The sequence below is a fragment of the Poecilia formosa genome, unplaced genomic scaffold (assembly GCF_000485575.1).
Source record: "Poecilia formosa unplaced genomic scaffold, Poecilia_formosa-5.1.2 Scaffold4, whole genome shotgun sequence".
Lineage (NCBI taxonomy): Eukaryota > Metazoa > Chordata > Actinopteri > Cyprinodontiformes > Poeciliidae > Poecilia > Poecilia formosa.
This window is the reverse complement of record NW_006799943.1, coordinates 5692222-5710731: the sequence shown is the minus strand read 5'-3', so window position 1 is coordinate 5710731 and position 18510 is coordinate 5692222. Positions and strand designations below refer to the sequence as shown.

The following is an 18510-nucleotide window of genomic DNA, read 5'->3' as shown; positions in this document are numbered from 1 at the left end:
AAAAAACCACTTGATTAAGTGAAATTGCTCATGTAATATAGCTTATCTTATCTCCATGCTTGTATATAAAACTAAAACTGACTTGTTTTAAGTTGTTTGCTTTGTGTCAAAAAAATTGTGTCAAACAAATAATTCAGGTCATTTTTCAAAAAATAAGAAAACAAAAATTTTATTGCCCAACATGCAATAACATAGCATCCCTTCATGTGCAAATTGTCAGTATTTTTTGTACAGATTTGCTTTAGTTGGGACTGATTCTAAAGCATGAAGAAAGATGCTCTGAGTGCATCTTTCTTGAAACAAATGGCCTTTTTTATATACTCTGTGTACACCAGTTAACAATTAATCAATTTTTGAATTGGTTGACAATCATTTTAAGAATCGATTAATCACAATTAATTCGATTAATCACAATTAATTTGATTAATCACAATTAATTTGATTGATCGTTTGAGCATTAGTTTAATTTGATATTATAATTAGTGGTTATAAAGTGAGGAAGAGTGAAAACATCTTTGCAAAACTCTGCCAGTGCCTAAAACTCTGACATTTGTGCCTCTTTAAAGCCAACGCAGTGCCAGTGCATATGATAGATGGCCACATAAACACCTGTGTTTATGTGGCCTTATTGGTTTAAGGTTATTAGTGCCATTTGGACTTGGGCTTATCGCATACAGCTGACACTCTGCACTCTAAGACCTATGGCATAATTGGCTTAGTAATCAGTCAGTATTAGGCTCTGCAGTCCACCTGCCAATTGTCTTCTAATCCTGACCTCAGACCACCCTCTGCACACACCCACGTTAAGTAATCATTCACAAAAGTCTCCAAACTTCATCAGCAAAAAGGCATTCGACACTTTTTCTCTTGTTGTGGCAAGGAAATAAAGGCAAGTTGGTCAAGTTTGCTGATTTAAATCCAGGTAAAAGGTTTGTATACATATGATGAGTGTTTGCTTTAGCACCTGCACCAGGAGAGGAGCAATGCAATCCTCTGATGGGGGAGCCATATCTGCAATGTTGCCTTTTATTATTGCAGAGTGTGGAGCTAAGGTGAGGGTAATAGCTCATAGGAGACTCATTAGTTCTCCAACACTGACACACACACACACACACACACACACACACGCGCACACACACACACACACACACACACGCACTTTATGTTCCATTTGGCCTACCCCTGTCATTATCCCGGTGCAGATGTGACCCGTGCTGTAAAACCACTGCATTGTCCTGCGGTGAGTAAACAGATCCGCCACTCATTTTCTAAAAAAAATAAATAAAACAAAAGAAACAACTAATATAAACTAATATATCGCTCTGTGTTATTTGGCCTCTCCTCCTTTTTGCTGCTGAGGCAGAAACAAACCGCCGTCACAAACTATGAGCTTTATTCGTAATGTGGTACATTTACATAATGTTGCAATCAATTTCTTGACAATGAAGTCGAATTTGCATCTTATACGAGCGTGCTTCACATACCTAAGTTAAGAGAAAAAGAAAATATTTTGTGGTCTGAACATGTGAATATTTAAATATGTCAACATCAAAAAAAGAAAAGAGCAGGCACTCCTAAATGGAGGTTGGATCTCTACTGTGAGGGGATGGGTTAGGGTAAATGAGCTCCAATCCAATTCAATACTATTACATTTAGAGAAGATTCATTGCAGCGTGTTTTGCTGCAGCAGTCAAAAAAAGAAATGAAATCTACTAGTCTTTCCTTAATAAATGGAATTAGTGTTTTGTTGGCACTTTGCACTGGGCTTTTAGTCGATCCTGATCAAGGTATTTTACAATGTTAAGTGTAAAAGTCCTGGAATATTCTCACTTGTAGTTGGTTTACTGACTGGGATTTTTATGTCAACTATGCCACACAGCCAACTATGACCTGTATCATCTGATGCTGCCTTCTCGGTGTGTTCAGATTTAGTTTCAAACAAAGTTTATAAAGTAGGAGAATGACTTTTTTTCTGTTTTCTACACACAATATACAGCAATATGATACAAAATGTAGCATATGTTGCATCAGAACAGAAAGAAAACACGCTAACATTAGGCTAGCATTTAAGCTAACTGCTCTGCGATAGCATGAGTAACAGAACAAACTGTAGAAATAAGGCTACGTTCACACAGCTCAATCCTGATTTATTTATTTATTTTTTGCTCAATTTTTTTGCCTGGTGGTTTTTACTACTAATTAAATGTGACCCAAATCAGACTTCTGCATGAAAGTTTTACCCCAAAGTGAATCACAAGTGCAGAAGAAGAATGGCAACGTTTCCTTCTCAACAATTGCGGACTAAGGCACAGTGAAGAAAAACAGCAGTAGTTTTTCTCCATTGTGAACACCAGGGGTCATGTGCTGTAACCCAGGGTCATAAGGGCCAAACATAGACGCACAGAACATTTGTAAATAATGAGAGCTGACAAAAAGAATCAATTTTAAATTTGATTTGTTGGCTGTAGCAAACCTTATGGACAAACAACTTTTAACAGACTCCAGCAAGTATTTCTGGAGACTTTTCATCCATTCTTGTTACTTTTCTTGTTTTGTTATGTTTCTTGTTTCAACCAAAAACAAAACAGAAAACGTGGTTCCCACCAATAGCTTGTGTCCTTTTCCCCCTACAATGTGACATTTATGACTTTCCAACTTTCTTCCGTTACAGCTATAGATTGCTCTTCCAATTATTTGCAGTTTATTTTACTCCCCAGCCTCCCTCCATGGATCATCGGGCAAGGTCATCAGGTGAGGCTGTGTGTCTTTTGTCTGCAGTGGCCCAGCAGATTGTTCCGTGATGAAGTGGTCGTCTATAAAAGCGTGACCCCGCGGGGTCAGGGCCAGAGCGGAGACGGTGATTCATTATCCAACATGGAGGGGAGGGGGTGTGTGTGTTTGGGTGGGTGACGGTGCAAGATGATTAATAAACTCCTGCATCACAATGTGTGAAATGAAGAGCTTTGAAAGTATCCAGCCTGTCAAATGTGAGGATGAGTCACATGACAGTTCTGATTTCCGTTTCCGCAGGTTTTTCCAGTTTGTGTCGTCAGTTTTTAGTTGTAGAAGTCGTGGCACGTTTGGAGCTACTTACGAGCCGACAGATTTGTCAGCTGGCTTGACTGAATCCTTCATGCCTGCCTGTGGTGACAATCTAATTAGAGTTAAATAAATGGGATATATAATCAGACTTAAATTACAGCCATTCGTCACTCAGTGGAGGACCTTACACCTGTGAGCCGGTCGCGGTCGCAAACTAAAGAAACACGCCTGACTCTGTCATAAATCTCAACACAAAGAGATGAAATCAACACATCCGAGAAGCATTACTGAAAACGTTATGAGATTCCTCTGTCATTCTAATCAGATAAAAGCTCATGCTGCCGTTTGATAAAGTTTTCCTTCTTTGGGAACATGTAAAATTAGAACAAAAATCAAAAGGTAGAAGATACCTAAGCCTATCCAAAGGTTGTGTGAGTGCATCATCGGGTTCCTACGCAACAGGATCACTGAGGTGAGCTCCACAAACAAAACAGAAAGGCTAATAAACGGACAAACATTCGGAGTTGGGCTGGTTGTTGAAATAATGGATGGGAAATGATTCAGTTTCCCCAAGAAGGAGACACGCCTGTTCGGCCAAAGTTCACCGAGAGCACCAGGAGTCTGTTCAGGGGTTTGTTTCCTGTCTCGTTTGCAGCAGGATTTGAACAGAAACTGCTGAAAAACAGTGTTTAAGATACTGTTAATAAGCCACAAGAACACTGTCTATCAATACTTCTGCTGTGCAAATCTGTTTTTATATAAGAAAGGTTGCTTGCACTGTAAATTCTGTCTGATTTTTTTTTAAATTACTTTGAACACGCAAAGAAAAACTTTGATTACTTGCCTCTGCAAAGAAAGTACCTCCTTGACTCAGAGGAAAACTTTTTTTTTCTCTTTGGAAACGCTACAACATTTTCCCATGAGATACTTGAATGGTCTAATCAACAAATTAAAGGGAAAGTGTTATGTATTTTCCAGGCACATGTTGCATTTTAATAGCACAATCAAGTAACTATGTTAATTTTAGCTGTTGTAAAAATGCTACATCTATTTAAAAAATATGACTTAAAAGAAATTTGCCTTTGTAGTTTAATATCTCTGTCAATTTAAAAACTCCTGCTCTTTCTGAAACTCCGACTCCTCAGCAAGTTATCGTACCGTCGCTCAAATATCACTGTTTTTTTTTTTACCAGCCTGAGAAGTAGCATCTCAGGTAAGTATCGGAGATAGTTATCTGAGATGTAGCTCGTATAATGAGCTCGGCAGATGTGCCGTTTCCCCATGTGTTTGCTAATTGCTGCTGGCTAGTCTGAAGGAGCTGAGTGGGGGAGTTTGCAGGAGAGGGCCGCTCTGTGAGGCGGAAACATGGCCCAACCAGGCGTTTTACACAGCTGAACGGTTGCCATGGGAAACTAAAGGATTTCTCAAACATGCATGAAAGAATCAGAGCAACACTCCAGATATGTTTGATGAGTAAATAACATTACAACGTGATGCAAAGGTCAAAAATAGTCGATTTGTACATACCACTACCCCTTTAAGAAAAGCATCCCATGTGTCACTGTGGTCAGGGTGATCTGATCAGTGTACCTCCTTCTAATTGCTGTGTATTTTGTCTTTGATAGATTAAATGTGACTTAATGTGGCTGATTTCTTTCAGCGATTGCTTTCTTTTGGCCAATCTTCCATCCAGAGAGACTAATTACCGTCCAGTTGACAGATTTTGCAGCTCCTTCACAGTCTTCATAGACCCTCTCTGGGGGCCATATTTTGGTTTGTTTGTAGTTAATATCTCAAGCCTGGAGACTAATTAGTCTACGACGTAAACGAACAAAAATCACATTTCTCTATTTATGAAGGGTCAACTGTAAATCATTTTGAGGCGACTCCTCTAGGTGGCCCCTCATCTGGACCTGTCACAAAGCAGGTGAGGAATTGGCATCTAAGCAGCTGTCCTGCGATTTGTCTCGACGTGCTGTTTGTTCTCCCCGGTTCGGAGGCCCGCTGGGTCGCGGAGTCCTGCCAGAGCCACACCCTCATCAGAGCGCCGCACCTGCTGCTCGCCCAGCGCCGTCCCCACCTGTCATTGACCCACATGCCGGCCAGGAGCGTGCACTGCGCAGCCGCGAAGAGAGGGCGAGCGCGAGTGAGCGTGCGCGTGCGTTTGACCCACAGGGCGCGCGGGGATCAGAGGTAGGTGCCAGATCAGATCAGATCTCTCCTAGAAAGGATAAGCTCTACTTATGCTGCTCTTGGAGGTGTGTGTGTGTGTGTGTGTGTGTTCATTTCTTTTGTGCGCCCCCTTCCCTCCTCAGGGCTTTTCTCGCGTATGTGCTTTTGGTTTTAATGAGCAACGTGCTCGTTTGACCCTCTTCCTGTTGTAGTCGCAATGAGGTTATTGTGAGGCATGAAATGCGGGTCGTGGTCTGCTGGGTCGAATAGCTCTTTCAATTAGGAAAGTCTGTAGGTTATGACGAGTTTTATTAGTGAGCTTTTTCTCGCGTACAGGGAGTCAGTCCTTCATGTTGATGGTAGTGAGGCAACAAGCAGCAGCCTTAGTCAGAGTTCATCTCCATGTGGCATAACAACAAACTTAAGTGCATTTGAATGGGATTTTATGTGAGAACCAACACAAAGTAGCTAATAATTCTGAAAATAAATACATAAAATGATGCACGCTTTAAATTAGTTTTCCACTTCATCACGAAATGTAAACAAAAATGGAGTAGTTAGATTTTAGCAGCTGTCAAAAGACCACGAGCCACTTCTGCCGCTAGCTAGCCTCTCGTGTTTGTTTTGGTTGTATTCACCCAGAATGCCCCTGTGCTATAGTCCACTTCCTGTTTTTGGAATGCATTCAAACTGCACCCGAGTTCATTTCAACTGAACTGAGACCTATAGGGTTTTAGACGCTCAGAGTTCGATTATGCATTCTCGCTTCCCAAAATGAACCGGACTTTCTAACAAATAAACTAGAGTTTGATTAAAGCGAACTAAACGGAAGGGGTGTGAATGCACTCTTAGCTTTAGCATCCTGGAAGAACACCTCTGTATTTTGCTAAATAAAGATGCTAGGGGAGTCTATGGACAACTTCCACAGATGCTCCTTAAAAATGAATAACTATTCCTTTAATGGACAACGATGTTCTTCATGTGTGATAAAATTCCCTGCCAGCTTTGCTAACTTGAACCACCATTCAACCACATGTTCCTCGAACGGCTCTTGACACAGACAGCTTCCTCTCTCCCAGACCTCACCCTGACCCGTTAACCTGTTTGCATCCTGACTGCTCCGAGTCTTCCTCAGCGGTCAGAGCGCTGCCAGGCCTCCTGCAGGACTCTAAAATAGCAAGGAGGGTTTAATGTGCCGACTAGGCCGACCCTAATCTCCCTTAATGCCCTGCTGCAGGTTCTAACGCTGCTATCAGCATAGCTGCATCTTCACTACAGCAGAGTGGGGCTAATCAGCAAAGCCATGCCCTTTAACCTCTTTTAAAAAGCAAGATTAACGCGTTGGATTGGGATGAAGGTGTTTTCCATACGGAATGATGAACAACATTCCTCAGTTTAGCGGCCGGAGTTGGCCCGCAGCTGCCGCCCGCCTCTCCCTTTTTTATCGACAGAAGTGTTCCTCTATGGATCCTAATGGAATAATAATGAATTGTAATTGCAAAGAGCTCCCTCTCTCTTGCTGAGTCTTGATGCACTTCTTTTTTTTTTTTTTTTTGCTTGCTATTGACCGGTCTGCAGTGAGCTGAAGCATGAAACACCCCCGCGCTCCATATCGATTTGGCCTCCCAAACGAGAATGTATTTTTGCTGCCATTAAAACGTATTATTACACACACACGCATGAACGAGTGCTAACGCGCACATCCAATGGCACGTCTAACCGCTGGACTCTAATCGCCCGAGACAACAGGTTAATGTCCCGGCACTGCGATGGGGAGAGAGTGTGTCCGATAAAGTACAACAGAGGCCCGATCAAAGGAGGAGGGGAGAGATTAGGACTACCTGCTGGAAGGCCTGTCCTCAATTCCACAGGCTTCTAAACACATCTGCTGGCATTGTTTAACATCCCTGTTGTACAGAGAGGCGGATTACCACTCACCACCCCCCGGTTTGCTTCCCCAGAGGAGGAGGGGGAAGACTGTGCAGCAACATGGACCTTATCACAGATAAATCTGTTATCTGGAGGTTTCTGTCAGGAGATTAAAGATGGGGAGGGAGAATAGCAATATGGGAATAATCCCATCCAGTTTCAAGTTTCACCTTTTTCTAAAACCTGCTGCCAGAACAGTTTGAAACCAGGCAAAAAAAAAAAAAACATTAATCCTGACCACCACTCAGAGGGTTTCGTTTGGGATTATTCTACCTTCTGCCCATCCATGACAAATGTTAAGTGTAGTTCTCTTTATCACATCTGCTCCGTTTATTTAGGCCAGTCTCTTTTTTTTTCACCCAGTCTTTCTTAAAAAACCTAATGAAAAGGATTTGGTGCGAAATGCGTTGGAATGAGTACGAAATTTCATCGCCCGTTGATCATAACAGGCATCGTCTTCAGTCAGAGGCTTCTTCACAGTCACTGCAATACAGACTGCTATAGGAGATCCTTCCTGGCAACAGCCATCAGCATCTACCACAACTCTTTGAAGAATCTTGGTTGATACAAATTACAACAACATTTAATTTCCCTTTGGGATCCATGAAGCATTTTTGAATATGATTTTGAATTAAAACTCATTACATAGATTCATGACACACAGATAGATATATGTACATCTTTTTTTTTTGCCAATTCAAATTATGATGGTGCATAATAAATTAAAGTTGACAAATAAAACCACTAGAAAAAAAACCTAGTGGTTTATTAACTAGCTAATAAACTAACTACTCTACTGAGAAGTTTTATAGTTTCCGCCAGAGAGGACTGGAATCTTGACTTAGGAACTTTAGGAAGCACAGAAAAGTCCAATAGTCATGGAAATAGGATCTAAGAGAGAACTAGGTGTGGGTTGACACTTGGGCGACTGGAGATTGTCTGACAGTTTTTTAAATTAATGCAGCAGCCTAATGAGGGGAGGAAGCTCAGGTGCAAAGACAGCTGCCTGCTGAGCCAAACCCTACGAGGAGTGATCAGTGGAGAGGACAAAACACCAGAGTCGCTGTGTTTCCATTGCAAATGTGCTCAAAACATTGTCAATATTATGCTAATGTAGAAAAAACACAATTTTGCAATTGCTGTGTTTCCATCAAAGGAGAAACACAATTAAAAACATGTGAATAACTTTATTCACTTGACAACTTGTTGAAAACACGCCGCGCCATCATCGTCCAACTTCCTGTCGTCATTTTCTTTGTGGTTTGCACCAGTGGCATCGTCCAGTTGTTGATCGTGCTAAAAAGGTTTTTCCATTGCAGTTTTGTGAAATACAATAATGTTAATACGGTAAAAAAAAAACTCCCCATTCTCTCCCCAACGCTTTTAGCGAAAAACAAATTTGGTTTTTTGAATTGGCATTTTCATTAAATTAATTTATTTTGAAAATGTCAAATTGTGCAATAGCATGGTAAATAGAAACGCAGATAGTATGACACCATATTAGAGCCGTTGCAGATGCCATTAAGGGAAGGAGTAAATTTCCACCAAAAAAACTCAGAAATTTTGAGTGTAATCTCCAAAATTTGAGAAAAAACAAGGACATTTCTGAGCTCCAAAAGTAAAAAAAAAAAAAAAAAATTGCAAGTAAAAAAGTTTTCAAAAGTCTGTAATTTTTGACTTTTGAAACTCAGAAATTTCCACATTTTTTTTCCAGAAAATTTCTGAGATTATTCTCAAAATTGAAATTTTTTTCAAGCAAATTCTTTGACTTTTCAAGCTTGAAAATTTCAAAGGATATTTTCTAGAAAATTTCTGAGATGAATCTCAAAATTGTGACTTTTTTGGCAAAAATGTACCTTTCCTTTCTATCTATCATGGCCCCATTATGCCGTCGTTCAGCTAGTGACACCTTAGCATTGGCGCTGCTGCAGGGAGTGGGTCAGGAGATCAGAATGTGGTTCTGCTGCGGCGCAGTGGATGCCCAGGTTGCTCTGATATCAGTCCTCTGTTGTCTCTGGTGTCTCTCATCTTCCTCTTGGCGGAACACCACCGGCCCTCAAAGCAGGTTTAGTTCATGCTAGTTTGCTGACTAGTGCAACACAGTGATACTACGGGTAATAAAGCAGGTATTTATATACACTGGCCGTGTGGCCAGGTGCCAAGACCTGCTGCTTCAATCTGGTTCAGGAGTGGTTGCCACGGTGATAACCCATGTTCTGGCTGTGTGTCTGTGTGTGTGCCGACTCTTAAAACTCAAAATCTTCAGCTGCAGTCCATACTTGGTGCATCTCCACCAAAATCTAGAAACAGATTTTTTGGCTGCAGTTCTGCTGCTGGTTGAGTCTCTTTTTATGACGTTTTTTTTCTTACACTCAACTTTCGTTGGATACAATATTTTGTAAACCAGCAACTTGTGGTTTACTCTCATAGGACCACAACACTATTTCTGTTTAAAAAAAATTTTTCAACTGAAACTGGAGACAAATTTCACGAGGCCATCCCAATTGTTTCTCCTGATTCTTTTACTACTTGATTGGTGATGTTTTTGATATTTATCAAACAGCTTTCTATCTTCCATTAACATTTTCCCCCCAACACTAGGTAAAACTGAAGGAAAAACTCTGTGTCGATCCACTCATAGCAGGAAACTGGGCAGCCAGTCCCTGAGCGAATCTTCGTAGAACGCACTTACAAAAGAAGAGGCTGCCTAAAAACGCAAAACTGAGCCTGAAAAACTAGTTTAAAATTCCTCTTTATCTCATAGTTTTCAAATTAATTAGGACAGTCTTTCTCTTTCTCAATGTCACATGCTGTTTTTATTTTCATTTTATTTTAATTATGTAAAGCAGTTTGAAATGTCTTGCTGCTGAAATGTGCTTTACAAATAAAATTTTATTGATTGATTGATTGATTGACAGATTGTCTTTCTTTTTTAGACCTTTTGTTTGGTTTGTGAATTTCTTTTGTTTAGTTAATTGGTTGTAAAGAAATATTCATTTATATCCAATTTCCGACTCCATTGGTTATTATCTCATATTGATTGCCATCTTTCATTCAGCCAAAATCTAATCTTGAAAAATATATAAATGTCAATATGCTGCCCAATATTATATCATGGTAATGAAAAGGATTCATTCTTCTGATTTAAAACTAATTAATTTATGTGCATTAAAATAATTTGATATGTCTACTGACGGTAATGTCTAACTGCTGTGTCCAACCAAAGTCTCAAATTAGGTTCTTCTCCTAACGAGACCTCTTCATTAACCCTTCATCAGTATCATTTTTTATTATAGCTCCAGGTATTTTACAGTATTCCCCAGTGCTGACTGAGTAGTGTCAATGCCAACCTAAATGTCGCTCACATCCCCCCCAAACCGCCATCATCCCCCTCCGTCCACCATCCCCCCTTCCTGACAGCACCAAGTAGCCGGAGACTGATCACCCAGTTCATTTCGCCGGCCCCTTTGGGGTTTCCCTCTCGTTGGCCCATGTAGGACACATATGGAGACGCAAACACACACATGCGTTCAGTTTGAAATCATTCATGGCCGTGTCAATTTTGATTTATAGTTGCTTTGTTTTTGATCAATTGCACAGGCCCAGCATTCGGAGCTGAACAGCCCTGGGGCTTACAGCAAATGAGAGGTATGATTACAGATGTGTTCACACATTAAAACCTTGTGAAACAATGTGAAAAAAAATGTAGAAGTACACCCTGCATAGCCCTGAATGCATCATAGTCGGTCATAATATTATTTTAAACAGGCTTCATTATATTGTAGACCAGAAAGAATGGCACAAGGTTGGTGTAGATCTTATTTGTCTAAAACATTACAGCTCATGTTTGAATATTCACCAGAATCAATTCTGGAGTTCCACACGGGTCAGTGCTTGGGTCAGTTTTCTTTATTTATTTTATACAACCCCTCGAGCTTGTCTATATATGTCTGTATTACAAAGAAAAATATGATCTGGATTTTATACAAAAATAAAAATCTGAACTATATCCATTCATGTGTACTTACTCTTATAACTCTCATCGCAATAAATTGCCTTCAAAAGTCACTGAGTTAGCAACATAAACTCGTCTGTGTGTACTTGAATTTTAACATAAATTTAGGTATTCTCTAAACAGCATAAAGGAAGACAGTAAACATGTCAGAGAACAAGCTGTGAACAACTTAATAGCAAAGTTAGGTGATAAAACAATATCCCAATATTTGAAGGTTGACCATTCAACCCATCTCACTGCAAAAGCAGAAAATCTTACCATGTATTTTTTTTTATCTAGTTTCCAGGGCAAATGTCTTTCTACTCTTGGGAAAGACAAAACTAACATAAGAGTCTCTCTTCAGCATGACATATGAGCTTGTTTTAAGCAAATAATTCCTTAATATTAATTAAAATGTACTAGTCCACTGGCAGATAATTTCACTTAAAACATGGGAAAATAATCTGCCAATGGAAGTAATACTTTTCCATCAGTAACAAGGAATTATTGACTTAAAAAAAGGTAATATTTCTAGATACAAAAAAACTACTTTTAAGTTACTTTTGCCTTATTTCAAGAGTACTGAGATATTTGCACTAGAAACTAAACCAAAAAATACTTGGTAAGATAAAATCTGTCAGCATGGTTAGTGTAGCCACTGTTTTAATGAAAGGAACGACAGTTTGTCACAGATCGACATGTTAAGGATAAAACCAAGCAGCCATGTACAACCAAGATAATGTTCCACATTAAATAATAATAATAAAAAAAATCTGTAATATGCTTTTTCCAGGTGGCATCGTTGAGAATCTATGGCAGAAACTGGAGCTTCTGTAATATTGGCGCCGCATGTTGAGAGCTCTTCCAATGACAACGCGAGCAGCCGAGTCTGGGACCAGCTGAACTTTATTGACAGATTTGTGTGTTGGACCAGAGAGAAGAGAATTGGCTCTTAAAATACAATGCCATAATCAATATGAGAAGTAACAAGAGCACAGATTAGAGTGGCTGTGCTGATGTCCCGTAAGTGAGATCTGAAGTGCGAAAGTGAAAATAAGTGGACTGCTAATATGTTGCAGTCCACTTATTAGATGTTTTAATCAAGATGATTAAAACATCTTGAGTCTGTATGCATTTGAATCACAAAAAAGAAAAAAAAAAGAAAACATCTCACTGCATTCGGTTTAGATTGAACAAATCTGTTAAAAGTGATCAAACGATAGAAATGCAGTAGTAGGTTTTGGAAGAATTATTCGGAGCAGCAATTACAAATATGGTAAACACCCATAATTATGAGAGAGCTGTGTTTTTGTTTTGACGAGCTTCGTAGCAACACCCACAAAAACAAGCTGGATGTCCTCGAAGTGCTGGCCACTATCATCATTCTGTGCAGGCAGCAGCGGCTCTGCAGCAAGTCCTGGTGGTGTCTGACGTGTCTTGGTAACGTGGTGGGACTGCTCCCACCCGCCGCCCAGCGAAACAAATGGCAGGAAGACTCCCATGGAAGAGAGGCGTTGCTTTAACGAGTCACTCTGGTCATGAAGAACATAGGAGGTGTCTGTTTTCTCACGGCGGTACTCTCCTCTGAAAATGTGTTTAACTTACTCATCTCTGTATGAAGATACAAGTTCACCCAGAGAAGAATGAAGACATTTTATTTCAGCACACATTTTAATATAAAATCGCATATAAGTTACTTCAGTGGGTGTAATGGAAAAGATTCCAAGTACACGACCCTGGGGAACGCCACCGTTAAGGGTCATGATTGGAAATGGTTAAACTGAATCCGACCGAGTACGATGCAAGATTGTGGTTAATAGTTTACTTAGACTTATTTTAAATGTGTCATAAAATTTTTTGAATTTATTTTTACCAGATCTCTTTTAGTCCAATACAGACTCAGCAAATAAATAATTGATTAGTAGAACTGCATTGAAAATGTTGAAGAAGTGAACTTAAAGTAGAAACAGTTGTCCCATTTTGAACGTGTTTAGGAATTCTAGTCTGAGAAACCGACTCTGATGAGGGCTTTTCATTAAACCCCAAAGGTCCAGATTTTATGTGACACCCTGTCGACATCTAATTATACCGTGAAAACAATCCCGTCTTGTAATCAGTTTAAACATGATGGACAGCTTTACACGTCTTTTGTTCGGTAGTTTGCATATGTGTGAATGTGTCCCCCCTGGTCTCGTCTTGTGTATATTCCCACTGAGACAGAAGCCCATCTGACTAAGCCGGGACATATGCTGCTCTCATGTAATGGGCCCCCAAATACAGACACAAGTGTCTGTACAGAGCAAGCTGACGAATCCTGGGATCATTTGAACTTTTTATTAGCACACACAGAGGAACAGAAACGGCACTTTTCATGTTGACCAGTGCAGCTAACTTCACTGTGGCGTTACTTACTTTACAAATTACACCCAGTTTAAAACCATGTCACAATGTTAAAAGAAGCAACCTAACATCCTTGTGTTATATGACCTGAATGCCTGCGTCTTAAAACCGGCACAGTGTAATCAGATCTAGGCAGACGTCGTGACATTGAGCCACAAAGTGCATGCGAGTTCAGAAAATGGTTTATCTAGTGAACTGTGTTTGGGTTTTAGCAAGAACTGGAAGCAGGAAGTGATGGCGCAGCACTGCCAAGAGAGTTGTAATGACTTAGCTGGAGGAGTGTCAGAGGCGGTGTGAGTGTGATGGGGTCACAGCCCTGGCATGAGGATAATCCTGCTTCAAATTATCAATGACCGAGTCATGGTAGTGCACACATTGTAGCAGGATCATCACCCAGTGGGGAATCACAGCTTCCTTCCCTCTCTTTCTGTGTAAACAAACTCCTGAAATACATCGGGTTTTAATTTTATTAAATCAGATTTGTTTATCAACAAAATGTAGAATCATTTTTTACTGCTTAAAGTAGTTGGTACATTTCTTGAATTAATAGAATTGATCAATAAAAGCCAGAAAAGTGACCTGATACTGAACCTGATGTAAATCATGTATTCATAATAGATATAATACATTGGATGTTTAAAATTTTTACTTTTATAGCGAAGGAAAAACCTTTTAGGATGTTAATACATCTAATGTAGGTGGCATATGTGTAAACCTTATTGACATGTTTTGTTGTTGCAGAGAACCCCCCCCAAAAAAAAATGCAGAAATGACAACATGAGAATGGATGAATCATATGGATGAAGATTTATTTTATATTACTTAATAAATACAAAACAAAACTAACTAAATGCTGAGAAGGTGATTGGGGGAAACAATGAGGTGAGTGTAACAAGCAGAGTGTTTGTCAGCTGAGTGGAGACCATAACTGGTTAAAATGACTAAAAATACTGAAAACAGGAATGATTACAGACAATAAACCATGAAATAAGTAAACAACAGAGATAATTAAAAACAAGACATTTTAAAACCAAAGAATAAGTAAAAATCCTATAATAATTATAACACAATGGTTAAATTTCTAACTCTATAAAAACATCAACCATAAGTAAACTGGCTACAATTTATTTTCATATCCATTATGGTTGGGCTTTGGACATTGGTAATATGGCTCATCACCCAGGGTGCCATTCTGTCCAGGGTAAAAAGTTATCAGTCAGTTTCACCAGAATGGGTTTTTAATTGCCCTTTGTGATCTCCAGTGAATGAAGATTAGAGATTTTAAGAAAATATGATAATTAGTGTTAAATTTAAGGTCTCTCTTTTTTTTTTATCATGATCTTCATTGTATTTAAACAAGCCATATTTATCTGAACTGGATAGTTCTAACCTGGATGGAGGTTCTCTAAAGCACACATAGGTCTAAAACTTATTTATCTTTAATGGGGTTTTTTACTGTGGGATGCAGCATGAAAGACATGCTGTTGTATTTAAGTTGTAAAACCTGGAACATTTAATTCTACAGTGATTAAAAAAAATAAACAGTTATAGGTAGTGAAACATACTTGTGAAAACAAAAACATAGTTCAAACTTATTTGCCTCCTCATTATATGTGCAGAGGGACAGGTTCACCTGAAAAGAACATCACCGTTCATTGGTCAACAGACTCAGTGGACTGCTTCCAAGTCCATCACTGGGACAAAAGACTATTCACACACACACACACACCCACACACACACACACACACACACACACACATTTGCGTGGCTATCTTTGTGGGGGCTTTCCATTGACTTCATTCATTTCTACAGACTAAACCTTACGCTTATCCTAACCCTATCCATCACATACCTAACCCTAACCAAAACTCAATTCACACCTTAGTCCTAAATCTAACCCCTGACCCAAAAACAGGGTTTCCCCTTGTGGGGACCAGGCAGTGGGTCCCCACAACCCAGTATGTCTCAGGAAGATCATCCCCGCTAGGTATTACAAAGAAACACGCACACACACACGCATACTGGGCCAACAACTGAGAATCACTAATTGACATTTTTGGACATCATGAGACAAACCAAGGACAGGAAAAAATAAAATACAGAACTGAACGTCTAATTACCAATAAAGTGACTTCTGAAGGTTGCATTGTTGAGTTTATTTTTTTTATTTTTTTTTAAGAAGTCCAGGAATAATTGTAGAAAGGTTCAAAGGGTCCCTGTGCAAGACACAATAAACTACTACTTAAAACAGTCCTGCTATTATCTACGCATGATAATACTCCCACAGAGACCAAAGCTGTCGGCCATTATCCGAGTTGAACAGAGGCGATCACAGCCAGCAGGTCCTCCATTGATCGTGGAAGTCCCCGGAGCCGACGCAGCTCCTGTTAATGCCTCTGAGGTAACCACTGGCAACGCCCCAATCAGGTCTGGCCACAGTCCTAAATTGATCAAATAATAATTGTGCTAATCCAGTGGCATCTAATGTCCTTTCTTACATAGCAGGACACAGCACTGACTCAACCACAGTTCAAGCTATGGGTCTTATGAAGCTTTTTCTTCCTTTCACATTTCTGAGCATTTTCCTCTGAACAGTGGATCTGGAACAAACATCCAAAACACACAGAGTTCCTTTAAATCAAGGCTTTAGAGTCACTTTCGACCCATAATCACTGGAATATTGACCAGCATATTTGATGTGCATCGATGATTTTCTCGTCAAAATGTAATGTTTGTTACTGGTTTCTCCATTGGTGACTACATGTTTTTGTTTTATGTGTTTTCATGATTTAAAGCACTTTGAACTGCATTGTTACTGAAACGTGCTACATAAATAACCTCAACTGATTGACCTTGTCAACACACAACCAAAGTTTAAAGTTTAATGGCATCACAAAATTAATAAACTTCCACCGTTGCTCTTTCTACTTTCTAATGGACACAAATCAGTCTCTAGATGTACAAAACATACTCTGAAAGAAAAAAAACAAAAGTTTGAATATCTTTCCGTGACAAAGTCGGGTTCTGACTACAGGCGCCGCGTCACTTTCCACATTTTCCACCCGTACCTTGTGACTGGCGCACAGAGATTACCCAACATGCCCTCCATTCACAAATCCAAAATAGCCCTTCCTTACAGCCGGCCGAACACAGCCAATCAAGAGACCAGCAGAATCGCAACAGTTACCAGCCGCTCCTTTCAGAACTACTGATCCGAGACCTGTTAGCATCCACTCCCACAATTGCACACTGGACCTTTCAGCGAGGACATAAAGAAAATGCTGTGAGCCCCACACAACAGAACAAAACGTCTCCTTAGCGAATAATTAGGATTCCTGCCTTCTATACCTTTTTTCTTTCGCCCTGTGTCTCTCTGAAATCCCCCGAAACCTAAGCTGAAGTTTAAGGTGAAGATGTGAAGAGGTACAATTGCAAAAAACAAACAAAACACACAAACAAAAAAAGCACCTGAGGCTTTGATTAGGCCGAATAAATCTGCAGGAGTTAGGGGCAAGCGACAGTTTGTAAATTGGATATGACACGCAATCTGGGTGCCATAAAAGCCGTTTCACCTTCCGTCCTGATGAGGTGCTCCGGTGAAGACTTGTTTTACGGATGCAATTTTGCCTTAATGTTTCCCCTGCCAGCACTAAGCCGCTGTGTTGCGCTCGGCAACCTGAACAGGGGCCCCTTGTTATCGACAACCTTTATCAGTTCCCAGTATATTACGCGCTCCTCGTCTCGGGGATGGATCGCGCAGTTTCTGAAAGCATCTATTTCACAATGTAAGCTTCAGCCGGCTTTGTGGATTACAAATTTTTCAATTTCCCAGAGGAGAATGGATGTCTTTGTGCAACAGATTTATTTATTTATTTTTACTCGTTTAGTCTCTAAATTGAAACTTTTATAAGCAGTGTCAAGTGGGTTGTTTCAAGGAGACGCTGCGTCTCGTTTTTTTTGTGTGTGTGTTTAAATGTTATGTAAGGCAGCACACATGTGCCACCTGATGGGCAGGTTTACATGCAGAACAGACTTTTGTTTCTGGGTGGCTGTAAATACATGCAGGTACAACAATGAGATGCTGGTTTTTTGTATATTTTTTCTTTTTGGAAGGATGTGCAGCTTCAGGTTCTGTGCAGAATTCAGTTTTATTTGAAAGTACGAGCTTTTGACCAAAACAGCTCTGGATATGAAGGCTAAACAGAAAAAAAAAATACTTAAAAACCTGGATGTTATCCAGAATTGGATAAAAAGAAAACAGATTCTGTATTTCTGAAGCTGTTCTTATGCTGACAGGTGAACCTCTGCCACAGTTTAAACTCGTGTTCAGCTTCTGACAAGCCTGATTAGAGCGAGGGTGTCAAAACTTTTGTCACGTGGGCCAAAAGTATTCATGGGCCAAAAAACAACATCATTTTTAGAAACTAAAGTCACCAAAATGTGATTTTTTTTTTCACCTACTCAACAACTAAAGTAATCATGAACTATTTTAATTAAAGTTTTTGTTGGAACGGGAACGTGGATCCAAAACATCGAATAGTTTTTGCATGTTTTCCTTATTAAATGAAAGGCCTTCATGTTTGCTTTTTGTTTTGGGCTTGAAAAACTTTTTATTTATTTTTTATATATATAAAAACGGGATGTAGATCAGTCTTTATTTTAAAACACTTGCTGTGTTTAGTCAAGTTGTGTGTGTGCAAGATGTAGACGTGGTCCTATTTACCATGAACATATATAGGAAACCAGAAAACTTGGAAAACATAATCAATTTATAAGTAGATGTTAAATTAGAAATTGTAGTTTGGTCCTAATCAAATCTTTTTTATTCATGGATTGTTGATGGGGGCCCTCACAAAATCACTCCAGGGGCCGCAAATGGTCCCCTGTCCCTGCTTTGAACACCCTAGCTCAGGGGTGTCAAACTCCAGTCCTCATCGGCCTCTGTCCTGCAACTTTTAGATGTGCCTCTGCT

At 39.7% G+C, this 18510-nt stretch overlaps 1 long non-coding RNA gene across 1 annotated transcript; it reads left to right on the top strand.

The window, feature by feature from the left end:
- The first annotated feature begins 4890 nt into the window (after nt 1-4890).
- On the top strand, nt 4891-12305 carry LOC103144418 (uncharacterized). Its single transcript, XR_476911.2, has 3 exons — nt 4891-5235; nt 10744-10791; nt 11931-12305. It is a non-coding gene; the product is annotated as an uncharacterized LOC103144418 (long non-coding RNA).
- Nucleotides 12306-18510: the final 6205 nt, after the last annotated feature.